The sequence below is a fragment of the Pleurodeles waltl genome, chromosome 1_1 (assembly GCF_031143425.1).
Source record: "Pleurodeles waltl isolate 20211129_DDA chromosome 1_1, aPleWal1.hap1.20221129, whole genome shotgun sequence".
Taxonomy (NCBI): domain Eukaryota; kingdom Metazoa; phylum Chordata; class Amphibia; order Caudata; family Salamandridae; genus Pleurodeles; species Pleurodeles waltl.
The window spans coordinates 821,589,542-821,608,979 of NC_090436.1; positions in this window are offsets into that span (position 1 = coordinate 821,589,542).

A 19,438-nucleotide genomic window follows, 5' to 3' on the forward strand; every position below is an offset into this window, starting at 1 on the left:
GGCTTTGAGATCGGGAATGGCAAAGTTGGGCTCTCATATGAATACAATGACTCCCTCTGTCTTAGTAACAGAATCATCCTCTGCTACCATCTGCGAGCATACATGAAGTGTGTTTACAATCACTCATCAGATGGAATTTTTTATGTTGATGGAGGCGATGAGGTAATCAACAATGTCAAACAATTTACATTTCTGTGAAGCCCATCTGGCCACACATAAGGACCAAGGGCCAAATGTATCAAAGGGTTTTACCCATTCATTGTCTATGGGAAAATGCGTTGGTACAAATAGCCCCAAACATCAGAAATTAAAGTTAAATGATTTATTTTGAATCAATAATCAATCTAATGTATAAGCAGGTCATGAAAATGTTGAAAAGCTCCGGAATTAAAGCTGAGAAGCTTAATATTGCAATTAGTTTTGTCTCATCAAATTAAGCTACAAAGCAATAAAACACAGCACTACAGAAACTGAGAATTAGACATAAATGTTCTATAAAGAGATCTCTGCTCTATCTTCTAAACATGAAATGATTCTACACCATCCAATTAGAATTCTAGATCAAGAATAAGAGTGGTTGGATGAAGTTTAGGAAAATTCAGAAATACAAGAAGGTGTCAGCATAGCGAAGGCTTCAATGGAAGTCCTCCAGAAAAAAGTGAATAAGTGTTCAGTTGAAGCTTCACACTGGCAAGAAGAAGGGAAGCAGGGAGGTCTGTATCCCTCAAAGTCCAAGGGAAGACTGCGTTAACCTCTACCAGCATAAGCATCAATTAAAACAAACAGTACCTTCAACATGAAAGTTATCGATTTCTTCCCCTTTGAGGACAAATCGGCCTCAACTCCGCCATCTGCATGTCCAGTACCATATGAATTTCTCATCCCACAGATTCCAGATAATTACTACGACCTTGGACACCCTACGTTCCTGGTAAACAATGAAGAGGAGGCTTCAGTTGCTCATTAAATCTAGACATCTCTTGCCAAGACTTTACTACCAGCAAAACTAATACATAAGGCAATACTTCTTTTCACTAGCTAACAAACCCTTGAACGCACCTGCAAAGAAAGACCACCATCTAAACAAAACACATAATTAGGATTAAGGTCTTCAGTCAGTTAAGTTAGCCTGACTTTAACTAAACATTTGGTGTGCATTTTGAATTCATGCACATGTTAACCTTTCAAAATAAACATAAACATGAAGAAGGAAAATGCATATTACTTCAATATTTGCAACTTGAAGAGTAAATCTAAAACGTGAATAATGAATATATATAAAAACTTTATATGAACATTAGTATGCACATTTATGAAGCTTCAGTTTTTCAGTGATTACACTGCATTAATGCATTTTAACATCCATCTACGTTAATAATATTAAGGCACACAATAAACACAGTGTCAAATGTAAATGCGGATGGAGTCCAAATTGCACTTCTCCAATAATGGTGTAACAAATTTAACAAACCTACTGGAAAAAATAAGAGAAGGCAGATTTGTTATTATTTGTATTATTGTTTTCAATTCATACAAAAAATAGCTGAATGAACATTAAGCTGGAAGCACAGCCAAAATATACAATTACATAGTACTGAACATCGCATGTAATATAAATGCACTGACACATTACATCCATTTACTTGATGCTGAACTGATTACCTTCAGATTGTCCAAGGCCCATTCTAATGTGCAAATCAATAAAGAAATATTCTTCTTACAATCGGGATAGCAACCAGTTTTTCACACATCAGCATTACACTGCATGAGAAACTGATCATTTCCATTAATGTGTTGTAGTGAGAGTGCATCATTTTAAGCTGTAATATTCAGAAGTTCCCAATACTAACTAGTAGTAAATCATGTGCGTTTGCTATATAGTAGGCTGTTTCATGCATTTTTAGTACTCCCACTGAGCTATTCATCGTTGGGCCCTGGGGTTTCACTTGCTAAATAGCGTCATAGAAAGTTCCAAATATCCCTGGGTCGAGTATCCGAGGGCAAATGCTTCTGAGCTGGTATTACAGAAGATCTTATCCCTCAGCCAGTCTTTGACTTTGTGTAAGGAACCCAGGGAACCCTTTCCCCAATGTATAGCATTCTCCTTTCAGTCAGTAAACGGAATATGGTCTTAAATCTACCCCATTTACGTATCTTTGACATATCTCGCAGGAAAAGGCAAACTCAATAGACAACATAAAATTACAGAAGAAATTGTGAATGGTCTCAATTAGTGTCAAGGTTCTAATATCTTGGGTCTTTATTCTCTAAGGCGGGACAGCAGTAATTGGGTAACAATGCCAATGTTGTCAAGTTCTTCAATCAAAAAAACATAAGAATCATGAAACTCAAGCTATTAAAACTGGGCATGCATGTCAAATGTGCTGTGCAATGTATACTCCTTGACCAGGAAACCAGTACATTGCTACAAATCGTTAAAAGACCAGTGACTACACTGGAATGTAAGAGTAACAGGAATCTTCATCTCATGAAAGCGGCTGTAAGAGTGATTATCAAGGACGTTGTGTTGTGAGACAGGTATGTTCTACAATTGAAATACACGAACGTAAAACATAGCCTCGTAGCAGCCTATTTTTCAACAAACTAATGTTCATGCTTCATTGCAAGTTTCTTCAACAAGATGCTGTTGGTCACACCCAAGATTCTACTTCATACCTGTATTAATAGGTATTGGTCTACTTGAACAACCTATATCTGAGGAAAAAATAAACCTGTACCACCTAGGCCAAACCGTCTAAAAAGTATTTTAGAAGTGATCTCGTAGGCCTCTTAAATAATATTTAATATTACTACCTCTGCTCTCTGGAGTCCAGCACATTGATAGGTTATCATTATGAGTTGCCTATTAATTTCTCATGTTTGCTGTGCAGGTTTGGAAACATGATTTTAGCAGTAAGTACTGCGTCCCCTGCAATTTCCCTCAGATGAGTTCCGGCAGGTCAGGCCTTCCAAGATTTACCAGGGGAAATGCCTATAAAATACCGGTTCATGCGGGTACTGAGGTAGGATGCAGCAAAATCCGTATGAAATTCTCCATTTGAATAGAAAACGTCGTAATAGCAATTATGTATCAGACCCAATAAATACTAATCCCTAGAATATCGATTTTTATCGGGGCTGATGAATCACTCATCCTCCCTCGGAGTCGCTGATAATGAGGCCTTGGTGCTTCACTTAAGCGTTCCCAACGTTTCTGATGTAAGGGCAGAATCTGAGGCGACTCTGGGTTTTACTAACTGGAGGCTGTTTTTAGATATTATTGTCCGACAGGAGCTCAAATGAGGGATTAGTTCATTAACCCTTTATTTTTTATCTTGACACAGTACATGCATTTTTTGTGAAAACACATAGGGTCAAAATTGGCTATATTAGAGTGCATACAGGTTAGGGACTAATTAAGAGTAACCCGGGGTTGAATGTGATAATTATCACATCTATTACAATTCGACAAGAGTTATGAGTTTTTGCCTATTCCAAGTTTTCCCCTGAAATTGGTTCAAACGTGCAGACTTCAGCATGCCCCAGTATTTTCTTTACCTGTCAAATTTCGACATGTTTGACCTGCCAAATATTAATGGAGGTGAGGGGGATGGGCGGAATTTATTAAACATCTTCTCAGTTATCATTGCCGTGAACAGCTGTTTGCTCTGGGTCACAATGTATGTGTGCACTCACAACCAGGACCCCCTTGTCTATTCCAAAATGCATTGCAGCAACCATATGTCATGCGAGGGCACGAAAGTCTTTCCACACACCCTCGGTGACCACAGTTATTCGTTGACAGGAGCGTAGCCCTGCACTCTGATCCACACGGTTGTAACTACAAAAATAATAACAACCCGCAGTTGGGGCTGACTGGAGCCCTGCCTGGGTTAGAACCGGCTATCAGACTGGGAGATTAGCAAACTTCCTGCTCTGAAAGCCTGTCATTTCTCTGCGGAGGTTGTGTTGAAACCGAGGGCACTGCATGTTGGAATCCAGGTTTTATCACTTGTTGGCTGTGGTTTCCCAGGACTGCGAGCTCACAACCTCGCCCGAAATAAACTTGGTAAGTACTTTTAAGAAGCTGCGAATGTAAAAAAGCATAAAGTTTAATTTAGCAACTTTTTAAATCAATATACAATTGGGCAATTTGTCCAGGACCAGATAGGAAGCAAATACCCGAGGCCAGATTGCAAAGATTATACTACTTCAGATGAAAATGTGTAGCAACATTTTCAATTGAGGCCTGTTCTGACGCTGGTGCGATCAGTCGGACCGAATGATTTGCCGCTTATTGCTGCTTATTCATGTCTGCTAGGGTCTCATTACAAATAATGCAAAGGAGGTGAATATTCAATGCAGTTTTAATAAAATAGTTGCTCAAATCTAAGGCGGTGGACTCTGGAAGCCCATAAGGATGAGTCATTTCAAATATTACGGGCCTCACTCCTGATGTAGAAGGAAACCTTTCTATGGTGTGTTGGAGATGACTTGAGGAAGAGGGGCATGGCTGAGGAGTCACAGCCATAGCATCCATTTGAGGACATCCTCATTCCTCACTCCTCATCCCTACTTCTCATCCCTGCTTCTTATCCTTCATCCCTGCTTCTCCTCCATACTTATTTTTCATCATCCCTGCTTCTCATTCCTACTACTTCTCTTCCATAATCCCTACTTCTCTTCCATCATTCCTACTTCTCATCCCTGCTTCTCATCCATACTTCTCATCTATCTTCCATCATTCTTACTCCTAATACCTCATCCATCATTCCTACTCCTCATCCACCATACTCCATCCCTACTTCTCATCCATCAAACATCATCCCTACTCATTATCCATCATCCTTACTTCTCTTCCATCATCCCTACTTCTTATCCCTCATCCCAGGTTCTCATCCATACTTTTTTTCCATCATCCCTGTTTCTCATCCCTACTTCTCTTCCATAATCCCTACTTCTCTTCCATCATTCCTGCTTTTCATCCCTCATCCCTGCTTCTCACCCATACTTCTCATCCATCTTCCATCATTCCTACTTCTAATATCTCATCCATCATTCCTACTCCTCATCCATCATCCCTACTCCTCATTCCTCATCCCTCAGTCATATCAACACATTTTCAGCTTTGTGTAAAACACCTTCACACTGATTGGTTGACACCAGCCAATCATAGTTAAGAGAGAGAACTACATTCTATTTCACTGAAAAGCAGCCTTCTCATTGCATGTGCCGGATGAAGAGGGAGGAGAGGAAATGCAACTGACATTAAATCTTCTTGAAACTGATAGGAGCCTCTCATTGCAAATAAATAAAATACATTTACATAGAGACTGTCCAGTCTCGCACGTGATTACTCAGTGAGTTGAGGTAGCTACTGATGTTTTTTGCAGTTTTATATAGTACGAACTCGACCTGTAGGTATATGAGCACTTTACATGAGCACCAGGTACATTACACAAGGACACACTGTTTTTTTTATGTTAGGCACTGTGGGAAATAATTGAGAAAGGTGGAGCTGCACGCAGTGCCACTTTTCTTGCGCCCCTTAGCGCCACCATGTGTGCGTCATATTTAAAATACGGCGCACTATGGTGGTAGTTAGGGGACTAACATCAGAATTTTTTACGCTAGTCCAGCGCTTTGCCGGATTAGCGTAAAAAATTCTGACACTAATCCTCCAAAGCATTCAGAGGCCCATTGTAAGCAATGGAAGCCTCCTTTTAACGCTTGCTCTGAGCAGGCGTTAAAAGTGCCGAAAAAATGATGCAAGGAAATCTCTTAGATTTCCTTGCATCATTTTTTTGCTCCCCCCCAACAGGGGAATGCCCCCTTTGTATACCTTACACCTGGCGCAGGCATAATGTAGAGCAAACGGTTACAAAAAGGCGCAATGCATGCTTTGCGCCACTTTGTATATATGGTGTGATGTTTTTGGCCTTCTAATGCCACATTAGCATCAAAAAATCATGCTGTGGCGTTCAAATGGTGCTATGGGCTCTTAAATATGCCCCTGATCTGAGGATATGAAGAGAGCTGTATGCTCAGCAGAGTTCCGCAACTTGAACCTATTTCCCTAGCTGTGGCTGTTACAACACATCCTCTACAGCTTTCACTTCTTGCTGACTTTCAGTCTGAGGCCCTCATTATGACATTGGCGGTAAATCCCGCTTACCGCCGATGTGACGGCCGCCAACATACCGTTGTGGTGGCGAATATCGGTTTGCCATATTATGACACACACCAATCCGACAGAATACAGCCACATACACAAATCCACCAGCCCTAAAGTCAGTGATAAAGTGGCGGTTCCAACACCGATACTGTTACGCCAACAAAACAACACCCACCACATTATGACCCAGGAATCACCATGGCGGGCATTCAACAGCAGTAAACCTTTAGCGGTACATACCACCGCGCTCAGCATGGACACCCACATACAAAACAACACTACATTGGCCAATACTAAAAAAACACACCTGCACTCATGCACACACCACCCCCATCCACCCACAGCACTATAAAACACACACCCACAGTACCCACAACCCTTTAAAAACAACAATTACTGCCAGGAGATTGACATGAATAGCACAGAGACAACTAGACACACACACCACTGACACCCATACAAGGGATGAAATCAGGAAGAGGTGGAACGACCTAACGGGGAAGGTAGGTTCCATAGTAGCAAGGCACCAGCTCGCCATACAGAGGACTGGCGGTAGACCCCTATCTCCTCCCCCACAGCTCACTGCATGGGAGGAGCAAGTCTTAGCATAACTGCATCCTGAAGGACTCACTGGAGTAGCCGGAGGACTGTACACTGCTAAGTCAACATTTAACACTTCTCACCCCCAGACCTGCATGTCATCACACACCCCCACCCTCACTCCCATCACTCCACTCCACTCCACACACTGCTCCAACACAGATGACTAACCCCAATGCCTAATCCTGCATGCCATACCAATGCATGGACATCCCTCCCAGCCCTGCATGGACACCCATCACCAAAGCATGCACAGCATAGGAAAACTAACAATCACACAATACATCACCATTCACAAGCAAAAGGTGGCATGGCAACAACAACAATAGAAGGGAAGCCAGGAATGCACAATATGTCACAGATGTTAGACTTTTCATCCTTGGCGTGGTCTCCCTTAACTTTTTGCCTCTGTTCCCCAGGTTATTGATGTGTGCTGGACTCTGATTGTGCTGTTTTTATTACTCTGGGCACTTTACCACTGCTAACCAGTGCTAAAGTGCAAGTGCTCCTATTTACAATGTGTATGTAATTGGTTCTCCATGATTGGCATATTTGTTTTACTGTTAAGTCCCTAGTAAAGTGCACTAGAAGTGCCCAGGGCCTGTAAATCAAATGTTACTAGTGGGCCTGCAGCACTGGTTGTGCCACCCACACAAGTAACCCTGTAATCATGTCTCAGACCTGCCACTGCAGTGTCTGTGTGTGTAAATGTGCACTGTAAATTTGACTTGGCAAGTGTACCCACTTGCCAGGCCTAAACCTTCCCTTTTCCTACATGTAAGGCACCCCTAAGGTAGGCCCTAGGTAGCCCCAAGGGCAGGGTGCAGAGTATGGTTAAGGTAGGACATATAGTAATGTGTTTTATATGTCCTGACAGTGAAATATTGCTAAATTCGTTTTTCACTGTTGGAAGGCCTGTCCCTCTCATAGGTTAGCATGGGGGCTACCTTTAAATCTGATTAAAGTGTAGATTCCCTTTGGGAGCGGATGGACATTTGGAGTTTGGGATCTCTGAGCTCACAATTTAAAAATACATCTTTTAGTAAAGTAAAGATTATGCGTTTGAAAATGCCACTTTTAGAAAGTGACCATTTTCTCGCTTATACTATTTCTGTGACTCTGCCTGTTTGTGGATTCCCTGTCTGGGTCAGTTTGACAGTTGGGCTAGTTGCACCTCATACTAGACAGTGACACAAAAGGAGCTGGGGTGTAGTCTGCATTTCCTGACGAGCCATCTGTGCTAGGAGGGAGGGGAGGAGTGGTCACTTACACCTGAAAGGGCTGTGCCTGTCCTCACACAATGCAGTCTCCGACCCCCTGGTGAGTGTCTGGGGCCTGGCCTGGGCAAGGTAGGATTTCACATTCAAAAGGGACTTTACTTTGAAGTAGGACTACTTCAAAGGAGAAATTAGGTATAAGAAGGGTACCCAAAACCACAGACTTTAGAACACTTCTGGAAACCAAGAGGAACCTCTGCCTGGAGAAGAGCTGAAGAGCTGAGGAAGAAGAGCTGCCCTGCCTGTGACTTGCTTTGTGGAGCGATCCTGCAGTTGCTTCTTCTGCCCGAGTAAGAGGGCAAAGACTGGACTTCGTGTGCCTCCTATCTTGTGAAGATCTCCAAGGGCTTGATTTAGAGCTTGCCTCCTGTTGTTTGAAGTCTCAGGGACAGCAAAGACTTCTCTCTGCCAGCACCTGGGGTCTCTGGAGAGACTCCTACTCTGCCCTGTGGTGCCCATCCAGTTCCTGGGACCCTGAAAGGAGAAGCTGGCAGCCTAAGAGGAAGAAATCCGCGCACAGAACCCCGTGCGGGGAAAAGATCGACGCGTCTCTGATCTGCGTCTGGGAAATTGACGTGCTGTCGACTTTGCGGCTGAAAATCAATGCTCGCCTGTAACACGACTGAAGGATCGACGCACGGAGGTGGAGAAACGACGCACAGCATCGCTGATGTAGGCTGGTGAGGTCGCAACCCACGGGGCGTGGTTTTCGGATCATCGTGCGGGTAGATTTCTGACGCAAGCACCGCTGCGCGTGTAGAAACAATGCAAGGCCTGCCCGGACTGAATAGACGCATCGCTCTCCTGCGGAGAGAAGAAACGACGCGCCCCTACCCAACGAAAGAAAAACAACGCAGGGTCTCGCTTGTGAGTGAAATCGACACATCGCAAGCCCTTTTTGACACACACTCACCCTTGCAGGGTTATTTTTGACACACCCAAGGTACATTTTCACGCTAACAGTGTTAGTGTGTGTATAAAACTACATGAAGACTCTTTTTGCTTTTTAATACATAACTTGACTTGTGTATTGTGGATTTTTGTTGTTTTGATCTTGTTTTGTTTAGATATTTTCTATTTTTCTAAACATATATTGTGTCATTTTGTAGTGTTTTCATTAAGTTACTGTGTGTTGGTACAAATACTTTACACCTAGCACTCTGAAGTTAAGCCTACTGCTCTGCCAAGCTACCAAGGGGGTAAGCAGGGGTTAGCTGAGGGTGATTCTCTTTTACCCTGACTAGAGTGAGGGTCCCTGCTTGAAAAGGGGGTAACCTGACTGTCAACCAAAGACCCCATTTCTAACAACAGACACGAAGCATAATACATCACTTACATCCCCACAGGTGCCCCAGCCAATGTGGAGATGCCACGAAAAACCAGTCCCCCAACAGAAGATGCCCCCGTTGATGTCAGTAACTCTGGACTTAAGGATCTGGACCAACAACCTGGTCCATCAGGGACCACTGGACAGCCAGTCACCCAAACCCACTCAAAGCCCACCACAGAGCCTTCCCCATCAGTATCCAACACCAGAGAACCCACCCAGCATACCCGAACCTCTGTCCCCAGGACACGTCAATCAGCAGTGTGCCTACCTTTACAGGGACTCCGGGCCAACCCTCATACCCAAGACAATCAGGGGCCTGGGGTCACTGGCAGTTGGCACACTGTTAAGGGGACAGAGGAATAGGCCAACAGGGACACTGGGAGGACCTCTGTGCACCAGAGGAGTCCAGGATCAGGGAACTGACTCTCCAGGAGGCACTCTCTGAGATCTTGGGAGCCTACCAACATTCCCAGAACATGATGGGCCAGTTCCTTGACAACATGCAGGAGAACAGGCGGCTGCAGAAGGGACAGTATCAGGGGATCAGGGAGGACTTGCAGGCCATTAACACCACCCTGCTCTCCATAGCAGGGGTGCTGGCAGACATAGCCAACATCTTGAGGGAGGCAACAGCACAGCAGCAGGCCCCTACGACTAGCCAATCCATTGTCCAGCCCTCCATCTCCTCTGCAGCTAGTGGGGAGGATGCCCCGCCACAGGACCCACAGGCCACCAGCACCCCTCCCCCTGCAAAGGTGAATCACCCTGCAACCGTTCCCTGCGAACCAGACAGAAGCCAGAGACACTTGCCAAGACCACCACCAGGAAATTAGACTCTCCTAGTTGTCTCCCTTGTGTCCCACACAGTCACCTTGTCTACTTTGATTTGCCCTTGTTCCCCTTCCTGTGGCCCCTTGGACACTGGACCTGCGCTACAAACAGACTGGAACAATACCCTGGACCTTCCTCCATCATCACCCTAGTCCATTGCACTTTTCTATCAATTTCATAGAACTACAATAAACACCCTTGAACAGAACTTGACTACTAGTATTTTATGTTTTGAAAATGTGCATTTATGGAAACAGTCACATCTAGTGCATATTATCTGAACACTATGAGAGCATAGCAATAAGGACCTGTAGCTGTCTGTAGTCAGCACATCAGTACACAGTTGTATACCAACATCTGTAAAATGAAAAGCCGTAGGTGAGAGTGAGTTGAGATGCAAATTAAGTTAATGCCAGAATGCACAGCTGCACAGAGTACACCAATAGTCATAGGAATGGTAAGGTGCACTGTCTCGCCTGTGTGTCATTGGAAGTATTGACGGATAACTGATGTTCTGTTGTCCTCATCCTTATCTTCAGCCTCTTCATCCTCACTTTCCTCAGGGTCTACTGCTGACACAGGGGCATCTCCAGTCTCTTCCTCCTAAAGAAAGGGTACATGCCATCTGAGGGGCAGGTTGTGCAACATGAAGCATGCCGGTACTATCTGGTAGACCTTCCCGGGTGAGTAGCACAGGGATCCACCTGTCAGATGGAGGCACCTGGACCTGGCCTTCAGGAGGCCGAAGGTCCTTTCGATGATCCTTCTGGTTCACCCATGTGCCTCATTATAACGTTCCTCTGCCCCTGTCCTGCATTCTTCACAGGGGTCAGCAGCCACAAAAGGGTTTGGCTAGCCAGATTCACCTGCAAGTACTGAGAGATAACAGTTAGCATCACACAATGCTATAAGGATGACACCTGAAGGCACACACTAACATACATTGGGTGGGGACCAAGGCTCATCTATTAGCAACACCCTGTGCCTCTGTAGCTGGGCCATCACATTTGGGATGCTGCTATTCCTCAGAACAAAGGCATCATGTACTGACCCAGGATACTTAGCATTGACGTGGGAGATGTACTGGTCAGCCAGGCACACCATTTGCACATTCAGTGAGTGAAAACTCTTACGATTCCTGAACACCTGTTAATTTTGACAGGGGCACAAGTGCAATATGTGTACCATCAATCGCCCCAATAATATTGGGGATATGTCCCATTGCATAGAATACGGCCTTCACAGTGGCCAAAGCTTCCACCTGGGGAAAAGAAATGTAGCTGCACATGTGTTTTACCAGGGCAGACAAGACTCTTGCCAGGACGATTGAGAACATTGGCAGTGACATTCCTGCTGCCAAGCCCCCTCTCACTTGGAAAGAACCAGTTGCCAGGAAATGGAGCACTGATAGCACTTGTATGAGAGGGGGGATCCCAGTGGGATGACGGATATCAGATATCAGGTCTGGCTCCAATTGGGGACACAGCTCAGTTATTGTGGCCCTGTCCAGTCTATAGGTGACGATAATGTGCCTGTCCTCCAGTGAAGCCAAGTCCCCAAGGGGTCTGAACACGGGGGTATGTCTCCACCTCCTCTTCATCCGCAGATGTAGATATCTAAGGGACCCAAGAGTGAGTGGGCTGTCACAATTTGAACAATGTAACCACAACTTCAGTGTACATAGTGCATTTATGTTGTGGGACAGTGGGAATGGCAAGGTATGTGCTAATCTAGGCTGTGACGCAGTTAATGTCTATATGACCGTTGTCCTCCTCCATGAAATGGCCACCGCCTGTCCTGTATGTAGGGACTGGTGGAAGTGAGGTAATTATGCCGACGTTGGGTGTCGTGGCGGAAGGCGGTCTTGCACCGCTGTGCAAGTCCTCATTGGATAATATAGGGCTCTATGGAGTACAGTGGCCAATAGGAATCTGCGCCGGTGGTGACAGTGTACACTGCTGCGGATGTGACTGTCACTTACTATCTGATTCCTCACTTGTTTCCTGACATTAAACAGGAGAACACCTACACTGTGTGTGCTGCTGTGACCTGAGTCTGAAACCTACCATGGCCCGTGTGACCAGAGAAAGGGCCCCTGTCTTCAGTTCGGAGGAGCTTGAGCGACTGGTGGATAGGGTCCTACCCCAGTACGGACTGCTGTTTGGGCCTCCAAACCAACAGGTGAGTACAATTTGGGCATGATGCATGTGGGAAGGACGCATGGAGATGTTTGTGCAAGCATCGTGCTATCAGGGGGGAATGTCTTGTGGTGGGGTACATGGTGTGCACCGGGCAATGTGTGTGCCAGTGGTGATGGAAACGGGATTGGTGGGCCACATGTGTAACAGGTTGGATTGTTTGGTTACTGGTGTTCTCCTGTCTGTTTTACCTCTGCAGGTCACTGCCCATCAAAAGAAGGGATTATGGCGTGCCATTGCCAAGTATGTGTGCGGAACCTGGGGGTCTATGGCAGGCGGAGCACCCACTGTCGGAAATGGTGGGAGAACCTGAGACGTTGGGAATGGAAGACCACGGAGGCCCAGCTGGGGATGGCCTCCCAATGAGAAAGGGGTGCCCTTCGGAACCTGACCCCCCCTGATGGCCCACATACAGGCGGTGGCCTACCCAGAGCTGGATGGGCACTTGAGGGTATCACAGCAGCCACAAGGGGGTGAGTACAGTGGGCATTATTAAAAAAATTGGCAGGTGGGGTGGGATCCAGGTGGTGGATGTGAGTTAGTGGGTTCCCATAAGGCCAGGCCAGACTTTGCAGCGTGAGTCAACTCTAGGGTAATGGGTGTACGGCAAATGCAGGTAACCTAGTTAGTTAGCATTCCATTTCAGTCAGGGCTTTGTGGGTACCAGAAGGGGTGCAGTCGGCATTGTGTGTAGCCCTCATCTTGCCGTAGCATCTAGCTAAATCACTGGCAGTGCAATGCATAAAGCTCAATCCTAATCCCTGTATGTAACTGTGCTATGTATGCCAACTGTGGTGTTGGTGCAGTAACTGACCCAGTGCTTCCTTTTTCTCTCTCCTCTCTTTTTTCTTCTGTCATCCTGTCCATTTGTGCATTAGCATTATCTGGTGGAGGAGCAGGGGCACTGGTGACAGAGGGAGCTGTATCTCACAGGACCAAGGAGGCGGAGACCACTGACGCAGAGGAAACCAGTTGGATGGAGGGCGAGGGGAGCACCACGGCAGACACAGGAGGTGACAACACAGACTCAGATACCTCCTCAGATGGAAGCTCCCTGGTGGTGGCGGACACCTCTGTGACCAACCCAGCTGCAGGTACAGCCGCCATCCCCTGTACCAGGACCGTCCTCCCAGTAGCACCTCACCAAAGTTGTCCGTGCCCGCTCACCCAGGAGGGTGGGCATCTCCTTTGCCACAGGCACCTCAGGGCCTGCCCGTGTGAGCCCTGAGTGAGGAGGCTATTGACCTTCTGAGGTCCATCTCTGTAGGGCAGTCAACCATTGTGAATGCCATCCAGGGGCTGTCACCCCAAATGCAGCAATGCAATTCATTCCTGGAGGGCATCCATGGTGGATTGGCGGCCCAACAGAGATCGATACAGGCTCTGACGTCCTCTCTGATAGCAACCGTTGTCCTTGTTTGAACGGCCCCCCCTCCAACTACCACTTCCCAGTCTCCTCAACCCCAAACCATCCCATGCACACATACAGACGAGCATGCACACAAGACAACACCCAAGAGTGGCACAGGCAAACACAGGCACCACACTTCATCCCACAAGCACTCACCCAAACACCAGACAGTTGCAGGCACAACCACATCCACTGCCTCCACTGTCTCCATCTCCTCCTCCTCCTCCACCTCCCTCACAGTCATGTGCACACTCACACCTGCATGCAGTGCATCAACATCCACCACCAGCATCACCACACCAAGCAGCACACACACCTCAATAGCAGACACCTCCACAACGTTCATGCATGCTTCAACTGTGTCCTCTCCCACCCTGTATGTCCCCCTCTCCTAAAGGACACAAGCATTCACACACCCAACAGCCATCCACCTCACATCAGCATACTGCCCATGCACCTGCAACCAAGTCCAGCAGACAAACACCTCCTATAACCAGTCCCTCAACCTCCACTCCCATCCCTCCTCCCGCCCCATTGTCCCTTAGAAGCTTTTACTTGCCTAACTTGACCGATTCCCTCCTCCTCCCCCGTCTTGCCCATAAGAGCAGAATCCCAAAGACCCAGCCAAGCACCTCAACCTAACAGTCCACGCAGACAGTGGTGGTACCACCTAGTCGTGGTGGCAAGCCAGTGAAGGATCCCACTCCACCCGCCAAGAAGGGGAAGGATCCCACACCTCCTGCCATGAAAGAGCCTGCACCTCCTACTTTGAAGGAGAAGAGGCTCTCGACTCCTGCCTGGAAGGCTAAGGAGCACGCACAACCTGCCATGAAGGGGAAGAAGCCCTCAACCCCTGCCTTGAAGGGTAAGGATTCCATGCCTCACGCCATGAAGGGGAAGAAGCCATAAACTCTAGCGGAGGCTGTCAGGGTGACACCTTCCCCACCACCAGTGGTCACGGGCCCCCACCGCCAGCTGAGAAAGTGCATCCTTCACCACCAGAAAAGGCTGCCCAGGAGGCACCTCCATTTGCCACCACAGTGCATCCATCACCACCAGCAGAGGCTGCCCAGAAGGCACCTTCATCTGCCACCACAGTGCATCCATCACCACCAGCAGAGGCTGCCCAGGAGGCACCTCCTTCTGCCACCACAGTGCAGCCATCACCACCAGTGGAAGCTATGTAGACCACCCTCCAGGGGCTGCTGTATGAGGGCCCCCCTCCAGAACCAGTGGGAAAGACACCCACTCACGAGACTGGGGCCTTGCACTCCCCAACACTGACAAATAGGCATGGAGCCCCCTCCAGAACCAGTGGGAAAGTCGCCCACTCCAGAGAATGTGGCCTTGCACTCCCCAGCAAACAAATGGGCATGCAGCCCCCTCCAGAACCAGTGGGAAAGACACCCACCTGAGAGGCTGTGGCCTTGCACTCCCCAGCACTGACAAATAGGCATGGAGCCCCCTCCAGAACCAGTGGGAAAGTCACCCACTCGAGAGACTGTGGCCTTGCACTCCCTAGCACTGATAAATGGGCATGGAGCCCCCTCCAGAACCAGTAGGAAAGTCACCCACTCGAGAGACTGTGGCCTTGCACTCCCCAGCACTGACAAATGGGCATGGAGCCCCCTTCAGAACCATTGGTAAAGTCACCCACTCGAGACACTGTGGCGTTGCACTCCCCAGCAAAGAGAAATGGGCATGGAGCCCCCTCGAGAACCCACCTCAGAGAATGTGGTTGTTGAAGTAGGCTTCAGCAAGGCCTACTAGTGCAAGGGGTTCGCCCTTCCTCATACCATATAAGAAGAAGTTGGCACAGAAACTGAAATAAAAGACAAAGTTTATTAAACCTCATGAGGTGGTACTACAGTTCAAACAGCACCCTTCGGTAATGTTTGAAGTAGCACACTGAACTAAGAGAGCGTGGTCCTTTTATACCCACGCAGGGGCTAAAAGAAGGTGGTACAATTATAGAAGCAAGACTTACATACATGTAAGGTCATATGGAAATGCACAGTCGACAGGTAGCATTAGCTGAAGACATTCGTCTTTCTAGGATAATCTAAATATTCATCTTGTATATTTATGCTCATCATTTCAGCTATTTCCTTATCTAACATGTGTTGTGCTTTCATTTCTGTAATATTTCCTTTGGTAGGCATACAAGCAGTAATACACATGGAACAGAACATTGGACCACACTGAATACAGATACAGCATGTGAAAAATATTGCAATCATTACACACAGGATAGTCAGTAGTTTCCAGCCCCAAGCGGAAACAAGAGCCCAAAACCATCCAGAAAAAGTCCAAGTACCAGTGTCTGTGTGGATTTCTGCAGCAATTTTATGCAATTTAGATATTGCATCATATACTGAATGTGAGTGATCTGGAATAAAAACACAGCAACTACTAGCGATGATGCGACATGCACCACCTCGATCAGCTAATATCACATCTAGTACCATACGATTTTGGAGCGCTACAATACTCGCAATTTGGAGCTCCTCGGTAATATTCCCAAGTGCCAGAGCTGCCTGATTGATAACAGCTTCCACAACCATGGTCAATCGTCTCACTTTCCTACTGTTTAACGCAGCACCCACAAAGGAGAACAACCCTATATTAAAATCAACATATTGTTGCAGGCTAGTATCCGTTTGGTCTACCTCATTTGTACTTATTGTCCTTTTATATCTATTTTTAATGATGTCATTGTACAGTTTAAAATCTCGGTGATATGATGCAGGGGCGAAAAACACAGGGGGTAATAGAAAGATACATAACACACACCTGACCACCCAACAGGTAGTTGGTAATATCCATAGTTACCACAAACAAAATATGTATTATGTGAATCTGCAAAACTACTATTATTTACACCCTCAATAGTTAAAATCAAGGTACAACCGCTTATCCCTACTGGAATTTGCCCAATGCTACGTGTACATAAATCTGCTTTAGTTTTGGTAACCGAAATCACAAATTGTTCTTTCTTGTCAGAGTCTCTTATACTTGTGAAGACATATGGTATTGAAACATTGTCCGGTTGATACTCTTCCCATTTAGTTCCTTTGGCTTGGGGATACCCATCTTAGTCTTGGTAGCATACTTTATTAAGGCGAAAAAGAAGTCTGCCCTCTGTACGTTTTCTAGATGCAAACATAAGCGTATACCAAGCTTGACAAGAACCATTGTGTGAAAAAGGAAGAGGAATGAAAGGTGTTCCTCCTTTCTTTTGATGCGCAGGTATCATTCCACATACCCAACAGTTAGTAGTATTTGTAGCATTATGAGTATGATGCAACATCTGAATGAAAGTATTATGGAAGTACGATTGACGGTGCTTCTGCTCCTGATAGGGACGTGTAAAGTAATAGTGATCCTCTGGTACTGGAGTAGTGGCAACAAAAAACTCACGAGCAGGAACCCTCTTTTCAACAAACCAGGTGATTATTGCTATAACCACCAAAACAACAACAAACCCCATAGTACTAATGATCAGTTTGTTATTCATTTTAGCAACAGTGATAATCGACCCTTTCAGAAATTAATTAAAAACAATCGTTGGAGCTCTTATCCCTGGGCAGCCGCTGATTTCTTCACCACGGGCCAAGACAGGTGTCACTACTCTAATGCATGGCTGATCCCTCCCCCCTTGCCACATTGGCTCTCCGTTTCACTAACCCAGGGCGGTAGCTCAACCAGTTTTTTCCAGCACTACGGGGTCTTTCCTCGGTCTCAAATTATATTGCGACACTCCAGAAATCATATGGTCCGGGAAGAACTCCGCAGATTCGTCAGGTGATATAGCACGGCCTTTCTCCGTAGTCAAAATCTCTCGACGATCGGTCAGCATAGCAGGTTCCACCAAGGTAGGAAGTACTCTCTTGCAGTGAGTAATATGGACCCAATTCTTTTGTTTTGTCACTCGAACTGCTGTCCTTGTCGCAAGGAGCACCTGTTCTGGGCCTCGCCACCTTGGTTCCAAGCTGCTTGATCTTTCAAAGGACTTAATCATCACCTGGTCACCAGGTCAGAGTTCATGGCCTTCACCTGTAGATCTGTCAGGAAGTGCTTCTCGAACCTGTTGATGAATAGAAACCAAATTGTCGGTTAACTGTGCCAAATAATCATTCATCAGGACCCAAGGTACATCATATACAGAATTTGGCTTAGGAACTCCCCAAATGTTCATTGGCCTTCCAAACACTAGTTCGTAAGGAGTAAGGCCGATTCGAGACTGTGGCAATGACCTAATAGACAATAATGCCAACGGTAATGCATCCGGCCAAGTTAAGGATGTGGAAGCCTGTATCTTCGTTAAATTCAGCTTCAAAGTAGCATTATGCCTTTCCACCAACCCTGCTGATTGTGGGTGGAAAACCGTGTGGAACTTCTGTTTGATCCCTAATCCTTTCAGGACATACTTAATAACTTCCCCAACAAAATGAGGTCCGTTATCATTCCATAAAAGTCTGCAAACACCAAACCTAGGGAAAAATTCTTTCAAAAGCACCTTCGCTGTTGTAATGGCAGTATTATCCTTTGTGGGGTACGCCTCTATCCATTTACTGAAGGCACATACCACCACTAAGACATACTTTAAATTGTTGCAGCGTTCAAGCTGAATATAATCCATTTGTAGAATTTCAAAAGGTGCAGTTGGTGTAGCAAACCCTCCTGCAGGAGTACGTGTCCCTTTTCTAGGATTGTATTGTAAACAGATCAAACAAGACTGTACTACTCTCTTAGCTGTACTGGAAATGTCTGGATGCTCCCAAACTTGCGTAAGCAACTTCGTTATTGTTGAAGCTCCATCATGTGCCAACCCATGTGCCATCTGAACCATAGGTTGTACAAAAGCTATAGGCAATTTCCATTTATCCATCTGCTTATTCCACCAACAGCCCTCATCATCCAATTCTCCTTCTTCAGACCATTGCTCACGTTCTTTCACAAAAGCAGATTTCTGTCTATCTAATACGTCTTGTCTAGCATTATGCCAACGTTCAGCTTTTGACTTCACTACATACATAGAAGTAGTATTGCGCTGCATCGCAGTCTCACATGCTACGCGGTCCGCAAGGGCATTACCTTGCCCTATCTTATCGGTCACTTTCTTGTGTGCACTACATTTCACAATAGCTAGTTTCTTTGGATATGTCAATGCAGTCAAGAGGTTATGCACTAATTCTCCGTGCATTATCTGCATCCCGTGGGATGTGAGAAAGCCTCTCTCCTTCCAAAGCAAACCGAAATCATGAGCCACTCCAAAAGCATAGCAGCTGTCTGTATAAATGTTCACACATAAGTCAGTACTAAGCTCACATGCTTGTGTCAAAGCTATTAGTTCAGCTGCTTGAGCTGACTTCTGTGGTATATGAGCTGTCTCCACTACCGTGTGTATTGTGGTGATTGCATATGCAGCTAAGGTCGTACCGTCTGGCAACTTCAAACAAGACCCATCAACCCACAATTCCCCGTCTACATCTGGAAGGGGCGTATATTGTAAATCAATACAACCCTTTGTCTGTTCTTCGGTAAGGAATATATAATCATGTGTTTCTTGTGACTGAGGCTTAGTCACCGGATATGGCAACAAAGTGGCTGGAT